We start from the raw sequence: 11,844 nt of genomic DNA, 5'->3' as shown, positions 1-11,844 counted from the left end.
CAATCTAAGTTCAAAAATTCAATCGTGCCTAATTTTCCCAAAGCCACAGTCAATATACTTATCAAAAATATATTCAATAACTTGATAACGGTTATACACCACATATCTAACTACAGTATTAGGTAACCAATAATTTGTGAAAACTGAAATAGTCACATTATTAGGTTATTAGGAAACCATACTATTTACACGAATCTAAATTCTTAATGCATTATAAATCCATTTATTGAAGCAACATAGGGTAGAATAACGGTGGTCAAATTTTTGAAATGTGGTCCTACCTTGAGCCTGTCGATGAAACGTTGCATAACATTATCTTGTGGAAAACATCAAGAAAAATACTTACATAGCGATTTAAAAAAAAATATATAACCTGAAGTAATAAAAATACCAAAATTGTTTAAACTTAAGATTTATTAAGTAATTTTCTGTTCTTCGTAAATTATATTCTATAAATTCTATACCCCAATATATTCAAGAACTTTAATAGATTATCATTTTTATTCAATTTAATTCTTTCTCTTTCTAGTTTTCTGTCTTCATTTTGATGGGAAATTATATTTTTTAATTCTTCTTATTATAATACATCGCATCATAACAATACAGAGATACAACTATGTAATTATCTATATGAATGAAACTATATTTAATATAACAAGTAATAATAGAAAAGAATAAAAATGAATATGAATTATGAATTATGAAGTGGATAAATTAAAATGAAGTAACATCAAAAATATTAAATAACATGGTAATTTTCAATAGGATTTATTAACTTTAATGACTTTTTATTGGGCACTGGAAACTCTATCTAGTGATTCTCTATTCAGCTCATATCTAATACTCTTATTATTGTTAGTAATTATAGTAAAGACTTGTATTGGTGTTTTTAGGGTTTCACTATGTTGCGGACTGCAATTACATATAAATTCGTAAGCATATAACAAACAAGTTATATTTTAATATATATTTCATTTATTCATTCGTTTCCTTTAATTTATTTGTATGCTTTAAATTTACGTATTAGTTATTAACTCATTTATAAATTTTAACTGTTCTACTTCTGTGGCTATTTTTTTTTAATTATTTCAATTTATTGATCATTTTTTTAAATTTATATAGAATTGTTGTATTAATCTAAATAAAATTATAGATATATTGTATTTAGTTTATAACTGGTTATTATTTAACGAAAAATAGATGGAAAAAATTGTGTGGTTATAGCTATTATTATTTTATTGGTAAGTTTTTATATCTTCAATTATAGATTGATAAGTATTCTGACTGATGTAGAAAGCCGAGGTGTTTGGGCAGAATCGCTAAATAAAGCATTTCTCTCTATATATTTCTTTAATTTGGATCTTTCAGATCAAATTAATTATTAAGTATTGATAAAAGTAATAAATAAATATATATATCAACAAAAATCATTTAAATAATAGAGCAATTAAATGTTTACTTAGTTAAAATTATTTTAGACATTGTAATAAAATATACAGGAAATTATATAAACGATTAATCAACTGAAGCTAAAGAGAAATCCCATTTAATAACGCCTTCAAAGAAAAAAATATGCCCGCATGTTTTAACTGTTATGCTGTATTATTTATTTCCACTTTTGAAGGGGCAAAACCAGGACGATCACCACTATAGATACACCTTTTTTTTATTTTCTGGAGGTTTTGAGAATTTCAAGTTATGGTGAATGAAGTTTCTTTGAGTAGGGATGTCGACTATGCGAAATATAAAATTCTCCCTCCCAATTACCTTTTGAATTATCAAGGGAAGGACATATTTTTAGTGAAGTATTCTCTTTGGAAGCATCATTCTTAATCGGTGATTTTTCTATCTCAAGTTTTCTAAGAGATACAAATCACCAAATTCCACAAACGATTTTTAATTGATTTTGATGATAAAAAATAAATTTTCTATAAATTTTAAGTAATTTGTAAAATGAAATTCATAATCGAGAAAATAATGTTTTTAATAAACTTAGTGCCAATTGTTTTTAATTATTTTTCACTAGCATTACGTGTTTTGGAATTTCGGAAATCACCTATTCCAAAAACAAAAATCATTTAGAATTGTTGTAAATAAAATAACCCACGACATATTTCTGTTCCATGAAGACTATCGAATTCGGTAAATGTTCGTTAATAGTTGATTTAAGATGTAGGAGCCACATGCTTCATAATTTCCGATTGTGGCTGTACTTATATAAGCTTCTGCAATCAGAAGTAATGGATCCTGCTGTGATATTTTTATTGAAATCGCTATTGATTCGTTAATAAATAACTACCCTCTGTGCAAAACATTCACGAATTGAATTGCATTATTTTATTACGAGTACCCATAACGTCTTAGCCAAGAGCCAGATCGTGAGTCCGCGCTACGAAGTGTTCTTCCGGAGTTGGCAAAGGAATAGAAGACTAACCCTTAACCTCCTGGACGCCTTTCCCTGATCAACTGTTCCAATCTTGAGGTGAAATTGCCCTGTCTCCATTATCATAGTGGGTGATTATAGCTTCGTTGAGGTAAAAGCAGACAATGTAAATTTTTAAAGTCTGAACTCAAGCACCCTGATTCATAAGAAACAGAACTATCTTATGAGTTACAGCTAAAACTATTGCTACAAATTATTTACCGACCCAACAATTTATTAAACCAAAATTATTTATGACAAATATCAAATTGTATATGGGACACCATTTACATACAAGACAGAAGCCGAATTTAAGATATATTATTTTATAGTAATAAAATAAATAAATATATTTTACAAGTGTAAATTTACTTTGTGATTCAAAGTAATAAGCTTATTTATACTGATATAGCTAGAACTTGACTATTGAAAAAACTTTAAGTTTATTCTGAACTTTATTTTCCGGGAAGTTGTTTGTTCTTTTTAATAAGATATTAAGGTGAAAAATAAACTTCCTTTTTCGTATTTATCTTATTTTGTATATAATATTTTCTTTATTTGTTTGCTGAACGTTTCGGGTTCCCCACCTGCTACTAATATTTTTCATTGTTAAGTACATCCATTTCAAACACTCGTTTGACCAATTTTGTGTCATAAATTTTAAATAAGTGACCATATGGCAAAGTTTAATAAAATAATAGATGTACTTAACAGCGAGGAATATTAATATTTGAAGATGAGGAAACCCAAAATAATGTACAAGCCAATATAGATTATTGATAATATTCTAAAGGAATCGCTAAACTTGAACAGCCCTGAACGTCGGCAAATAAATAGTTGTTAACTGTTTTTGTTATCTTTTGATTGCAACCCTGATCATCTTCATCATAATTTGAAAGTATTCGGTCAATTATATATATACGATACAGCCTTAGTTAGCTGTTACTTCGATGTCAGCTGACTGAGGAGATCAGCTGATCTAATGAATATAAAGAGATGTACCGAACCCAATAATGCCAATATGTTACAGCAGCTCAAACGTGTTAGATCTTATTCCTTCTTCTCTTTTTTCAAATTTTGCTTTCGCCGACACCTAACTGGTGCCGAAACCCAGGAACTTTAAATACCGGAGTAATTTTCAATCTAAAAGAAATTTTTTTTCATGGTTCTCTTTGAATTATGACCCATAACAGAATAGTGAGAAGAGCAGTTCTGAACATGGAGAATATGAACCAAAACAAACAACCTCAAGCTGCAGTCAACCAAACTTTAGCAGCTGGCAACCCACCTCTGCAGGAGATTGAACCACTACCAGAAGTCTCTTTAGCACAATTTCATGCCACGACGCTAGAATGGTTTAAGGTCCGTACGGCAATTGCCCAGGACCTGAGGAAGACGGTGGACTCCAGAGGAAGATATATTCATGATGATCAGAGAAACTAAAAAACCAAGACAGTCTAATAGGCAGTATGCCGCAGAATTCCTGGCACGCTATAACAGAATTCAAGAAAAACACAGCGAGGTGATGGAGACAATCCAAGTACAGGTTCGGATGCAATTCCTGCCCAGGGTCCTAAGAGGTGGTGAAAGAGCTAGTGAAGAAGGAGGGATTTTCAAGAGAGCGCTCGTTTGTGGAAATTGCTCAAGATACCAGTGCTAGAAGTGGTGGATGCCCTAATTAAAGTAGAGGAGCAGGGGAAGACTCGGATCGAATATCATCGGCGAAGAAACATGCCAAAGCCTTGGAGAAGAAGAGAACAAAGAGATGGTAGAAGAGAGAGAAACACAGAAAATAGAAGGAGCCAAGTTAAACCCAGAAACGGGAGGACTGCAAGTGCCATGGGTGTGGTAAAACTGGACACCTGGTAGCACAATGTCCCGGCACTCGATGTCTTGAATATACGACAGAGGGACATATTGCTCGACAGTGTCCCTATTTGTATCGGCGGAGGGAGCAACATGTGCCTGAATCGATGGAGGTCAATGCACAGAGATTAGGGAGATGGGGAATCTCTCGAAAGACGAACGGATCCATGAGTGAAGCCGCAGAAATGTCCGAGACCTTGGAACAAAAACTGAAGCAGGGGACTATGAGCGAGAGGATAGCCAGCAAGGCAAGAGGAGAACTTGGGGAGGAAAAGGAGAAGCAGCTAGACACGAGAAGTGTTCTAAGGAGCGTCTCACAGAGGGGCTACCGCACGTTGGAAATCAACCATATGAGAGAAGAACACGGCGGTTTGCCTATAATAGAGATTGCAGAGGAGTGAGGTGTCTGGTAGACACCGGTAGTTCCAGTACTATTATGTGTCGAGAGGTTGTGGAGAGAGAGCACACCGGATTCAGGTATGTCAGTGTAGTTTAATCAACCTGGGTGGCCCTTGTGCGGTAAAGGGGGAGGTGGAAATAGGTTTGGGGACTTAGTATTGGCATGTTGAAAGAGCATATTGTAAAGACCATGCCGAGGGCATATAAAGTAATTTTGGGGTGTGACCTGCTAGAGAAGGTGGATGTTTGGATTAAGAATAGCTTAGGAAAATGGAAGATTAAGATAGGAGGTAAAACCTACAAATGTCGTCAAGAACAGAGGAACGAGGGTGCACGGATTGGGGCAATCAAGCAAGCTGAGAACTGGAGACAGCGACTCAAGAGGGAATACCAAGATATTTTGTTTTAGAGAAGGAGATATCCTCGGTGTTACCGGGAAGACTGTCCATGAGATCCCACTGAAGGACAGGGTGACATATGTAAAGGAAAGGAGATACCCACAGGCACTAAGTCACCACATCCGGGTGGAACTCGAAGATATAAAACGACAGGGGATCATTATTGATAGCACATACCCATACAATGGTCCATTGTAGGCGGTTAAAAAGAAGAGTGGTGATAGATTACAGGACGCGGAACGAGAATACCATTGACAAAAAGTATCCGATCCCCAGATTTGAAGACATTTTAGACAAGCGTTAATGAGAAGATACTTTTGGTAGGGAATCAGGAAGACTACAATAAAGGCTGTAGGAAGCTGTGAGGTTTGTCTTCGCACTAAGTGCAACACACATCCGCCTAAAGGAAGACAAGAGAAGACACCTACCACAGATGCAGCACTCAAAGATTTACAAATCGACACATTTAAATGGAAGGGGTACAAATGAGTGACCATGATTTACATCGGGACCTGCTGTACCTCAGGTACCCCGATTGTATTTTAAATTATAATTAAAGTAGTGTGGAACAAAGGGGTGGTGAAAAATGTGAGAGACTTTCTGCTTATTAATGAACATGTATATATTTTATAAGACCAAACATTAATTCCCTGGAAGGGCAGATTGTGTTAGTGTGATATGTATTGAATGTAAATTATTAAAATGTTATATATTCCAGAGGGTGGTTTCATAAGTAAAGGGATATGGCTTATTTGGTGACGTCTTCGCCGTCGCGGAGACGTCCTCTAGCCACTTTCCTCGTCCAGGTGTGGAGTGGGTTGTCCAGCAAGTCCTCGACTCTGGCGTGATGGTAGGAGCAGGGTCGGCATTTCAGTCACGGTGTCTTCGGGGTCTTCCCGTGTCCGCGGCAAGGAAAGAATCAGAAAATGAGACCCCGACACCAACTTTAAATAAATTCAAAGCTCTTCAGTAAGGCGGGAATGGCGCACCAGGTGCAAGGTAGGTCATCGGAAGCAGTATTGACAGCTCTCCGCTTGTGGTTTAAGTTCTACGGGGTTCCGGAACGCATCTCATCGGATGGTGGAAGAGAATTCGACAACTCTTTGATATGAAAGGAAATGAAGTACTTGGATGTGATATAGCACCTCAACACATCAGGACATCTTAAAAGTAGAGGAGACGTAGAGCGGCTTCACGGAACGCTGAGCGATGACATTCGATTGTACCAAGTAGACCAAGGACTGGAACCGGACGTGGCAATGCCAAAGGCAATTACGGCATACAATCATTCACGGTATACATCATGTGCACACGGTTACGAGGTTTTCGCTGTTTGAGATCCTTTTCGGGCTTTGTGGAATCCGGCAGGACTATTAGGGCACGACGGCGGACGGTGACGAGATAAGCAAGGATCATGTCACTAGGAAAAAACTATGTTTTCTTAAGTGGCGGTTAATTTTTTTAAAATTAATCTTTGATTATGGCGATGTACTAAATTACGTTCCTTTTTTTTTAATTCTATAAATTCAGGATTTAATTTTTGTTTTGCTTTACTTTTAGTTTGTAATAAGAGTTTATGAGAAGTGTCAATCTTTTTTTTTCTTTATTGTATATTTTATTGTAAATAGTTATTGTCGTTGTAGTTTATATTAATTTAATGTACAATTGAAGTTTACGAGGATTGTGGTGATACTGGTGGAAGGGGGAGTTACAGCCTTAGTCAGCTGTTATTTCAATGTCAGGTTATCAGTTGATATATATATATATATATATATATTTATATATATAAGTTAAGTATCGGCGAAAGTCAAATGTCAAAAAAGAGAAGAAGGAACAAGATGTAACACGTGTGAACTGCTGTAACATACTATATTTATTGGGTTCGTTACATCTCTTTATATACATGCGATCAGCTGATCTCCTCAGTCAGCTGACATAGAAGTAACATCTGACTAAGGCTGTAACTTATATATATGTAATATTGTAAAGGAAGATTATTCATCACCTCAACATCCTAATGTAAGGTTATTGCTAAAAGCCTTGATATATACTTAATAAAAAACAAACTGACGAGTCAGTGTTTGGAATTAAAAGAGAGGTCTACTAGCTCTGCCATCATCCAACCAGCTAAGCCTAAATTATTTTATTTCCTTTTATATATCTATATTTATCTTTATTAATTTTTCTATGGAAGACTCCTTCCTAATGGTTTAGACAAAAAAAAGAGAACGGCCGCGAGGCCCTCTTAAAATATTACCGGAAAATAATGAAAATGCATCGAATAGCCCAACATTTCTTATAATTCAAAGAACAGACGAGCAAGAATTTACAACAGTTATACCGTTTCTTATTAATAAATTTATTTCTGGTTATGCAGGAGAAAATTTTAAAAAAATTATAAAACTGAGAAACGGAACATTTCTCGTTGAAACAAATAACGGGAAACAATCCGAAAAATTACTAAACTGTGAGAACTTTGGCGGTCAGTTTCCCATTAAAGTGTCTCCATACAGCACTTTAAATTTCAGTCGGGGTGTAATTCGTTGCTACGATCTCCAATTTTTGGAGATGGAAGAAATATAAGAAAACGAATTTTCGCACGTCATAAATGAAATAATACGCATTAAAATTAAAAGGAATAATAATGAAATTCTCAAAAACTTATGTATATTACTTTTCCCACCCCAAAGATTCAAGACACAATAAAAATAGGATTCTATAATGTCTAAGTCCAAAACTGCCAGCCTAATCCGTTGCGGTGTTTCACCTGTTTATCATATAACCACCCAACTAATCAATGTAAACAAAAACCTAAATGAATACGATGCAGTAGAGAAAAACACGAAGAGGGCACAAAATGCAACTTGTCGGCGAAATGTGCAAATTGTGACGCCCCACACTATGCACTCGATCACTCGTACTAAATTTTTAAAATGCACAAAGAAATTAGTCATACAGGTAATTAATAAAACACCCTTAAGTGAACTGAGGAAAATATACAAAGAGCAGAGCCCAACACAATTTGAAAAACCTTTGCTGATATAATCAAACAAAATTAACGTATTACTGAAAAAAAAGATATAAGCACTCAAACTAATATAATATTTAACTTTGGAGAAAATATAAAAAAAAAAAAAAACTATACACTAGAAAAAAATAACGAAAACCAATTGAATTTTTCCATCCCTCTCCCTTCCCCTTCCCTTCTCCTCACCCCAGCATCAATGGGCTTCAAGGTCACAATCGCGCAGTGTAACGGAAACCCTACCCCCGCTCAAGACGTCGGTACTTTAACTGTAACGGAGTCTCAGGCGATGGACTCGGACCATACCTTAAAAAATCACCTGAAAAAAGATTTTACGGTAGTAAACAACAAAAAACAGGGCAATCGGAAATCTAAAAAAAAACATGATCCATAAAACAATGTTTAAATATCTTTCAAATGGATACTACATAAACTATATTTGTAACTGTAAACAGTGCCCTAATACATTCATAATTTATTATCAAACTAATTCATTCATAATTTTTTATCAAAATAACATTACTTATATATCTCTAACTAAGTATTTATTTACCTTTGTCTCCGCGTATCTCTATAAACATTTACTAGCTATTCACTCGTCTATACTGTTTATGTGCATCTGTTTACTTTTTTATCTATTTTTTTTTTATCTATTATTATTATTATTATTTATACAACTACCTCTCTTCAAAATGGAAAATGGATTTCAACTTTTTTATCCTCTAAATACAATCCCAATATCTTAAAATGACTCTTATACAGTGGAATTACAATGGCTTAAAAACAAAATTGGCTCAAAAAAATATAAATTGACTCCAACCTCAAATTATAGCCGTAACCTTACACCTCGGAATAACATTTTTGGTTTGTAATATATACTTACCACAAGACTGACTTATACAAACAAACGATCTTCTAAATATCTACAATATATACTCCATCACCGTATTATTTTTGTGGGTGATTTGCCATTGTCCGAGATGGAGTTCAAATGATCTAAATACAAGAGGAAGAATAATAGAGACGTTTATAGATCAGTCGAACCTGCTACTCCTTAATACTGGAGAACCAACCTTTTTAAGCTCCACCTACAGCATTTACACATCCATAGACCTCTCCATATGTATCTCTTCACTATATAATATTATTGAATGGACAGAACTACCCGAACTTTACGGAAGCGACCACTTTTCAATTCTCCTAAAATTTAAAAACACGAACTATCATCAAATATAATGAAATATATCATATAAAATATCATGAAATACCTAAAAAAACCTTGATGGCTCATCGAAAAAACAGACTGGACGCTAATCAGTTCGTCGTTAAGCCACCTGAGACACAACCATGTGAATTCGTACATAAGGTGGAGGCCATCAGGAAAATGGCAATACCCACAAATGTTAAAGGAATCAGCAGTATGTTGGGCGCACTTAATTATTACCCTAGTTTGTTCCAGAGATGGCGGAACATTTAGTACCACTTAGGAACCTCTTGAAAAAATGCAGGAGGCCTATTGTGACACCGGAAATATAGAGAAACATCCGGTAATGTATGGAAAAATTGCACCGGGAACCAGTGTTAGCCTTCCCAGCTTCCATAAACAGTTTACCGTCACCACAGATGCGAAGCGAATACGCTTTGGGAGCTGTGCTATCGCAGGAAGGTGAGGGAGGAAAACGTCCTGTGAAATATGCGAATAAGTGACTGACAGATGCGGAAACCCGTTATAGTGCGCAAAATAGGGAGTTGCTAGGCATCGTGTGGGCCGTCGAACATTTTTGCCCTTACTTGTTTGGTAGGAAATTCTGGATACACACGGACCATAAACCCCTCCAATGGGTTGGAAGGCTGAAGGAGTCGTCGGCGTGGATGACTCGGTGGAATGAGATCCTCAACCAATACAATATCGAGATCGCGTACAAACCCGGTAAAGAGAATGTAATTGCGGACTGGCTATCCCGAGCTATCACGATAAACGCGGTAAACGGGGAACAGGAGGGAACGTCTGGAGCCGTGCGACGGGGGTTTTTGAGGGAGTGGACGCTGGGGGAGAACGAAAGTCAAAGCACACGTGAAGGAGACGCCCCAGAAGAAACTTCAGAAGATGAGAGCTCAGAGGGTGAACGAGCGGCAGAGGTGGAGCAGATTAATTATAACAGATCATAAATGATAAGCCCAGGCAGATTATATGGAAGACCAGGACTGTTGGCTCGATGAAGATAGAGCATGGGATACTTAATGGTATGGAGGTATGGAAAAACTTCCATAGTGACTATCTGGTTAACGCCAGTAGTTAAACAAGACTAGGTATGCCGTGCGCTCAAGAATGCCTCGAATGGCGGGAAGTCGTATCACCTATACGTAGGAAATGGGGTTATGTGGGAGAAAATAGTGCGGTTGTGGAGATCGGAACAAATCGGGGTGGCCCGGACATTCGACAACAAACGCCGCCATTCGGGAAGAAATGGGCCCATTGGAGGTAGAGTGGCATATAAATATAAATAGCCCCGGGACATCCAAAGAGCAGAGGGTGGATTGAGAGATTCCACTGCACGTTCGGGGACCATTTACGAGTCTACCAACTGGACAAAGGACTAGAGCCTGAATGAGGCCATGATAAGAGCGATAGCGGCCTACAATCACTCAATCCACACGGTCACGGGATTCTCTCCCTTTGATATTGTCCTTGGCCTCCGAAATCGAAAACGAGATTTCAGAACCACAACGATCGAAGAGGAGGGGATTGTGAGTAACGGGTTGGCACTAAAGAAGATGTGGGAGAGGGTGAGAAATCAAATCGCGGAAGATAAAGCTAAACGAATTTCGCGCCACAATCTGCAGGTCCAGGATATCGGGGAGAAAATAGGGATAGGAACCATCGTGTACCGACGTGTAGGTACCAATAGGAGGAAACAGTTGCAACGATATGAGGGACCATTCAGGGTGATTGCAATTAGGGAGCAGAACATTGTCACTAACGAAAGTGTATGTGAACCCAAGCAGGAAAATGTTCATATCGAACAACTGAAAATTCCAATACAAGAGGCATGATCACACCCTGAACATCTCGTGAAAGATTTTTTTTTGTTCTCCTTCTATATATTTTTTTTTCTCTTTCTTTCCCTTCCAATAAGTTTGTCAAACAAATGTATAGTGCGTGTAAAAGATCTGTGAAACAAAGAAATTGTAATTTTCTCGGTTATTTAAATTTTTATGTGATGGTTTTGTGTTTCAAGAGAGAGAGTTATTACATTTATGATAGCTAAAGAAGCAAAGAGAGCTTGTTTTTTTAAGTAGTTTTAGTATAAGGTTGTAATGTATACATTTTTTTGTTTTCTGTGCACATATATATTTATTTTATTATTATTATTATGTATTCATAATTATGAGAGATAGTTGACCGTGGATGATAAATGAGGAGAAGTTGACCGCATTTCATTGACCGCACCCCCAACCATCTTCTCCTCATTTATTATTATGTATTATTTATGGTATTCTACTTTCGAAATTTTTTTTTTTTTTAGTTTATGTCCATAAACTGGTGGGGAGGGGGGGGAGTTATGGAAAGGCCGGGCGTACTGTTAGTCCTAAGGCTAACTTCTAATGTAAATAAACATAGAAAAGATATAAGAATAATTAAGAAGCATAATAAATCAGTTGTTAACTGGAATACATGCGTTTCATTTCATTGTCCCTTTTCATCTTTTTTTTTAAGCTCGTCTTCCGATGTC

This window comes from Halyomorpha halys, unplaced genomic scaffold (genome assembly GCF_000696795.3).
Source record: "Halyomorpha halys isolate HHAL.00 unplaced genomic scaffold, Hhal_1.1 Scaffold963.1, whole genome shotgun sequence".
Lineage (NCBI taxonomy): Eukaryota > Metazoa > Arthropoda > Insecta > Hemiptera > Pentatomidae > Halyomorpha > Halyomorpha halys.
This window is presented reverse-complemented; position numbering follows the sequence as displayed.